This window comes from Rhipicephalus sanguineus, chromosome 10 (genome assembly GCF_013339695.2).
Source record: "Rhipicephalus sanguineus isolate Rsan-2018 chromosome 10, BIME_Rsan_1.4, whole genome shotgun sequence".
NCBI lineage: Eukaryota > Metazoa > Arthropoda > Arachnida > Ixodida > Ixodidae > Rhipicephalus > Rhipicephalus sanguineus.
This window is the reverse complement of record NC_051185.1, coordinates 123659836-123667337: the sequence shown is the minus strand read 5'-3', so window position 1 is coordinate 123667337 and position 7502 is coordinate 123659836.

Sequence of the window (7502 nt, the reverse complement as noted above, 5' to 3'; positions counted from 1 at the left end):
TAAATTCGGCTGCTACGCGACCTCCAAAACAGCTTATAAAATGCAGTTTTATTTAATATTACATAGAAGTACCTTTTTAATAAACCTTGAAAACGTGCTGGTTTGTGCAATTGCATCCAATGTACTGGAATGCTGTTAAAGTTATTTATTTGACAGCTGGATGCGCTTGAAGCTTGATCAAATTCACAAGGGGTTATCTGAATACTGCTCCACATTTTTGGATTTCTGGAAAACCTATTTGAATGAATGAATGAGTTAATTATTTATTGAGCAGGTTGTCATTGGTCACAGGATTACAACATTGTTATATGTGTCTATGTTCTGCAAAAATCCATGAATGAGCAACTAAGTTGCAGGTTGCTAGCTGTTAATTTCCAATTGCTAAATGAAAACTGTACTTTGGAACTTGGTGGATTTTTTATGTCTATGTTTGAGAAGTAGATTTCCTATAACATGCACGCATTGTCATCGGTGGCAAAACGCTTTTCGAAAACGGTGGTTCAATAGCTGTGATGTCGCTTCGTGGTTGTGCAGGATTTTTTGCCAAGTTAAAGCATTACATATTTGTCATGTGCAGCTTTTCAGTGTTCTTGTTGATTGGCTTCCTCAGTCCAAAATGCGACAGTGTGATTCCAGCAAGAACAGCACTGTGGAGCAGACAAGAGACGACACTTGTCTGTTTGTTCTATCATCCCGAAGTGTAATGTTATATTTTAGATTGTGCAAAACAAGCTATTGCAACTTTTTATGTTACCAAATTGTGTCGGAAAAGGAAAATGTGTTAATCGAAGCACAGGTTTCCTGCCCTGTGTAGTGGTCAGTCAAACATTCACAGCATTTATGACGTCAATACACCCCCCCCCCCCCCCCCCCCAGTGCCCATTTTGCAGCATGCTCGATATTCTGATTCAAGTTATATTTCTCAATAAGATCCAAAAAAAGTCAGAAGCTCAGGGGAAGATCAAAGAGTAATCGAACTCGTGAACATGGGGTGTTGCTGGAACCCAGGTTTCGACAAGCTGCCTTGAAAAGGACAAGTATGCTCAGTTGCAGACTTGTGGAAGACAAGTCCACTTGTTGAAACGTTGGCTCCAGTGACACCCCGTATTCACGAACTTTTCATTTCTTCAAGCTTCCATCTCCTGAACTGCCTTTGTTTAGGCATGTTGACATATTGAAGCTCAATGTACACATTAAGATTAAGATACACATTAAGAGCAAAGGAGGACTTCAATGCATACAATATTGCTGTGCATGTTTGATGCAAATGTCCGGAGGTTCAAAATTAACTTTTGGAAGCTGATGCTTAGGACGGCAGAAAGTTGAGCTAGTTGGGAAGGATTTATCATCAAAGAAGGTAAGGTGTGCAAACACATACACAAGAGAAGAGCAATACACAGCACAAACACCAGTATACAGAGATATAGAAATCAGGTGTGCACCTTCTGAGAAAGTTCGGGGTGTCTACAAGTTTAATTTTTCCAAATTCCCCGATTTTTTCAGGTTTACCATGATGATTCTGAGCATATTCCGTGACTGGTAGGTCTGTTTGGGAAACTCTGTACTGAAAACGAGCCCTTAAGTGGAAAAAAAACAAAAAAACAAGAGCACTTGCACAAACAGAGCGCAGAACTGAGGATGTCTATCGCTGCATCGCCAACTGAATGAGCTTGACACAGCCCGGCAAGCCTCTTAAAGTGCTTCTGGCCAAATCAGAATGCCTTCAAGCTGGGCCCAGGTCACAGCCAAGAAAAACAAGCACAAATTTATCGGCATGAGCAACGTCATACTTAGGAATTGTGTTAGGTTGTGCAATCTGAAACAAGAGTATACATTGTCCTTTTCTTTACGCATCGGCTTAGCTGTTTTCGTGTGTTTAGTGTATTTAGTGTAGACTTTAAAAGCTTCGATCGAACGTAAAGATTGTTTTCGTGACGGTCGCACAGGCTGCCATCAGTCAGTTTCCACGACCTACCCAGGTTTTGCAAAAGTTCCCCGACAATCCGAGGCTTTTTCAGACATGTCCAAATTCCCTGACAACTCCAGGTTTTTCAGGACTTCCATGTTGGTAGACACTTTGAAGTTGGTGCTCCTGTGCTCAAGGTCTGAATATCTTTTGCCTTTAGCTTGTGCTTTCAGAGTCGACAACCTTTCATAACAGTTCCTCACTTGTTCTGTATGCACAGCCTTCACTGCACTCATTAGGCAATGAATTTCGCAAAATATTTCCTATGATTTATATGTATCCATGTGAATAAGGAAAAGGCAAGGATTCAGACAAACATTCCATTATCATCAAAATTACTCATCATTTATTCCAAATGCTTAACATGTTCATTCTGTACAAAAACACAATTGGTGTTATGCAGAAAATGCACACTTAAAAAACTTGAAATGCAAGAATAAAAGCTAAAGCAAAGCTATTGTGCAGCAAGGTAAAAAAAATAGGCTCAGCTAAGTACATTCAGCATTAACAAAACAGTAGAGTGGGTGGTCAAACGCTTCAAAAGTGCTATCTTGATTTTTAGCCCAAATAACAGGGTGTAAGGTCGTTTATTGATCGTAGCAAGGAGACCATTGTTGAGCAGTCACAATGTAGCCTTGTTTTCTTGCTTAGCCACAAACTGAGATGTGAATCATTGTTTTCTTCACATCGTGGCTGAAGCACCAACAGTGCCACTTGTGCTATCTTTGTCATTACAATGGTCCCGCAAGAAAAGAGAGGCCATCCTGGTGACTCGTGGTGACAACATGATATTGGGATCATAGTAGCGGCTGAGATGTCTCAACCACCTATGATAGGGGCATTGAAAAAGTGGGTACATTCAGGTGTGAATGTAATGGGTGACACTGCCCGTATGCCTCAATGCCTACTTCACACAGTCCAAAAAAGATCGAGAGGTATCTAGGAGTGACAAGAGATGCTCGAGATGTCCCGAGGAGAGATCAGCATCAATGCCCGAATCTTTCACTTCAAATGGTTGACATTTTGGGACATTGAGCAAAGTGCTACAAGAGGGATCAAGGGATTCCAAACACAAGCAAATGTCGATAGGGTCAACAAAACAGACTCGCTACATAACAGTGTTCGTGGGTAATATGTAAACAGGCCCTGAACCAGCAATGTTGTTGTGCCAGTGGCGGCCTCGAAAACAGCAAATGGAAAAAGTTGCAAGGAACAGTTATACAAATGAAAACAAAACCAACAGGAGAAATAGGCAAATAACGTAATGACACGAAATAAAAAAAATTGAAGAAGCATGCCCAAAGTTGCACAAGGCTTAAAACATCAAACCTGGATGATTCTGAAGTCTAATCTGGTTGCTTCTAGGTTGTTGCTAGGCTTTAGCTAGGTGATGCTAGATTGTTTCTAGGTTGCTTCTGAGCGGAGAGAGGTTCAAGTTAAACCACAGACAGTTACAGATACAACACAGATGTCCAGACTCCAGAGACAGAAACTCATGCTGAGACAGTGTTCACACCTCCCATAGATCCACGCATAGGTCGGCAAACTCACTCATGAGTCGACTCACTCAGACTCAGACTCACGGTTCAATCTGAGTCTGAGTGAGTTCGGGTAAGTAATGTTCGGGTGCGTTTGAGTCCGAGTGAGTCGGGCTGAGCAAAATTTTAGTGAGTCTGAGTCCGAGTGAGTCGGGCTGAGGAAAATATTCGTGAGTATGAGCCCGAGTGAGCCCTAAGCACAAAATATATTCCTTGAGTGAGTCTGAGTGAGCTGCACCTTCTCTTGCCGACCTATTTTGCTATCTACTCATCTTCAGCATTACTAACGGCCTTATATCGGCTTATGTTTATGCTCAAGTCTATTCACACATTTCAACGCATGGGCGTTCATGCGCCACCTCAATATTTATTGATCAGAGGCGTGAATTGTGGGGGAGGGAGGGGCATGACCTTTCCCCGCAACCTCTTCTACTGGAAGTTCTTGATAAAATATCTTATGTGAGTCGTGTATTTCATAAAAAAATGCCCTTACTGGATTGAAACTGCTGATAACTCATATTTGAAGGTAAAAAAAGCAAAAGGCATATCGTAGAGCACCGATTATGTGAGATATTGGCGTTAAACACCATTGGCACAATGTTCGAAAAAGCTAATTTTACGCTGGAGGACTCATGAGTCGACTCACTCAGACTCACTCAGACTCAGGTCAAGCTGTGAATCCGAGTCTGAGTCCGGCTGAGTATTATGTTGGTGAGTCTGAGTCTGAGTGAGTCCGGCTGAGAAAAAGTTTAGTGAGGCTGAGTCCGAGTGAGTGCGGTTGAGGAAAATTTTGGCGAGTCTGAGTCCAAGTGTGCCCTCGGAGCAAAATATATTTCTTAAGTGAGTCTGAGTGAGCTCCAATTTTTTTGCCGACATATGCTCAACGGCACGTTGTCATTCACATGAGGCTTCCATCGCTGCGGGGTCTTCATGCAGCCGCTGTTGCCTTTCCTGTTCCCTAGTATTCTCTCGTTGTGCACACTAGGGGTCTTCGGCTCGCCACCAGAGCTTCACAGCCATTTCTTGGGCTAACCGCACCGGATCCGCTCATCGTTGACGCTGGCAATCTTGGTGGGCAGCACACCACGATCCTCTGTAAGCGGCTTCTTCCTTGGCAGTGAGAGCCCTCCACGTCCTCCCCATGGCTAATTCTAGCACGCCATCACCCGTGCACAGGCTCTTCTACGAAACGGAAGAGGAGAGCGCGTGTGCAGTCGCCAGTGATGCCATGACATTCGGAGAAGGGCAGCTGCGTGCAGTGTCAAGTGGGACTTTCCCAATTTCCATGGCACATACCCATTCATGGTGATGATAGCTTTTGTAGACACTGTACACACCAAAGCTTTTATGGTTAGTTAAGCTATGATTTACTAAATGAACACTTCACACCGCGGAACAATCTCAGCTCCAAAGTAAAGGTCCAACCTCTGTGGTGAAACTTCGTCTCCAGGATGACATATCTGCAACTCCCCAGACTGTGAGACCAGATAAGAGAAGCGGTGCCGTCTGAAGTGCTCAACTTCAAGTGGCGCCATTATCAGAAAGACTGCTTGATCTCTCATGTATATGGAGTCTACAAGAGAAAACTTAGGGTTTTCTCCTTTTTTCATGATCAAAACATCACCCACCCTGTATGTAGAATGGCTCCATGAGACAGACTTCACCTTCCACATGTTTTCTGTGTCTGTCACACTACTCTGTAGCACGGCAGGGAGGTCATCACTGTTAGCCTTCTTCTGTCCTGTACACAAGATGTCTATGGCACCCAGGCTAGAGAGTTGATAGCCCTGAAGCAATTGGTGCCTGCTGGCCATTGTCTTGGCGATGTTACGAAAGTTCATGGTGCGAGTAGCCAGCCTCTTAAAGTATTGATGCTTGGCTTCAAAGCGCATGCACCAGTACTGTACAAGAGGCCCAAGCTGGCTTAAAATTCTTGGATAGTGCACCATAAAGTGCATTTTCGGTGTAACACTCGCATCAGGATATGTGCTCCTGTGGTGTAACACTCGCATCAGTGAACCTGTGCTCCTGTGGTGCAGTATAGGGCAAATGCTGCTTGGCAAAAACTTCACGAGAGAATCTCGATCGTGAGAGAGAAAACATTTGAGGGACAGAGCTTAAGATATGATCCAGATCTTTGTTCAAACGAGAGCTCTCTTGTTCATGGTTTCGTATCAAGCTGACGACCTCTTGAAGTGTTTCGTGCATGAGGCGTTTGAAGTCGCTAAAGACATCTTCTGCAGCTGAATGAGCTATGCTGTGCTCTTCAGTCAGCTTAAAAAAACAAACACACTTTCTTTTGCATGTTTGCAATAAAATCGGAAGCCGAAAGTTTTTTTCTTGGGTGAGGGGGGGGGGGCTCTGTTCGGTCGCGCGCATCCCCGCTGGTACCATCCGCAGATGACATGCCGTGCAAGACATCCGAAACGTCGCCGCCATGGGCGTCTTCCGAAACGAACGGCGGCACTGTCATGGTATCACCACTGATCACGTTCCCGTGGCCACACTCGGCACTTTTCGAGTCATGTTGCGCGTCAATGAAATCGATGTAGCTTCTGTGGCAACGGTACACATGCTTTTTCAGAGAGTCTACAAAGCTGTACGTTTTCGGGCACCCTTGAATGCCGCACGCGATGCGAAAGTTGTGTTCCCAGCCATGCGCATCACGAATATGCGTCAAAAGCAGCATATACTTGGGTGAAAAGAACGCGCATTTCGAACAACGATGAAGCAACGGCAGGCAGCTAGCTGGGCTGGCCATTTGTGAACAAGTTGCAGTTGAGTGCCAGTCACGCAGCTGTTTCCAACACTTCTTGACATGGGCCAAAGCGTCAGCCTCCTGCCACCATTGAGGAGGAGGAATAAACTTTATTAGCAGAAACAAGCAGGTTTGGGTGGCCGGGCTAGGCCTCCCATGAGAGGACGTCAAAGGCTTGAAACGCCGCCACCCTTGAAAACGATGTTTTTTTTTGTTGTTGTTGTTTTTCGAAAAAAGCGAATTTCACTTTTCGCATGTTTGTGTACAACGCGAGGATCGACGAAGACAGAAAGAAGTGTCCCTTCTGTCTTCGTCGGTCCTCGCGCTGTACACAAACATCGTACCAACTAGCCCAACTTTCAATACTCTTTCACTTTTTGATATTTTAAGAATCCACAGACATTAGGAATTGTACTGCAGCAAAAATGACGTCTCTATGTGCTTCTGTTCGAGAAGTATGTTGGTTTTTGCATGTGCCGGTAGACCTCCCTGAAACCGATTGACATTTTGTGAAAACGAAACATACATTTCAATCAGTAAAACAAAGCTATGTGTGTGCTCGAATATGCAGGATACATGTGAATTAGTTTGTGATGAAGTGTCCTGAATTTTAATGAGATTGAGCAATGGTAATCGCGGCCATTGTTTATTCAAATTGCCACGTTGGGGCACACGAAGTGACATCGTGTTTACACTGCACTAACGTGTTGTACTACCATTGTGAAAGCTATTTTTTTCGTCAGTTCAGTGTCCTAGATTGTTGTCTTACAGAATATAACAAGATATGGCTAAGTTCGGAATGAAACAAAGGCCGAAACACAAAATGTGAAAAGTTGGTGTGCCTACAACCGAGTGAATGCTCTGGGCACAGGACGATACAAGCACAGGGTAGGTTTTTACAGACATCCTGAACAAACTGAAGCCTGTGTATGCAGAACTCTTTTCAGACGATATGTTCTTACGAAATGTGTCTGTGTAAAAACCCAAAATGCGAATGAATGCTTCAATGGGATGCTCTGGCAGCGTGTCCATAAAGATGTCTACGTAGGCCCGCACACTGTTTTGTTTGGACTATAATATTTTATATGTCAGTTCAACAATGGAAATAGTGGCACTCTGGATAACTGGAGTCAGGCTGGTTTCGATCCTGGCTACTACACCACAGTAGCTTGCCTCAGCAGGGACCAAACTCGCTTGAAGGACGCCAGCCGCCTGTCAAACGCCTGACAAAAAACAGGCC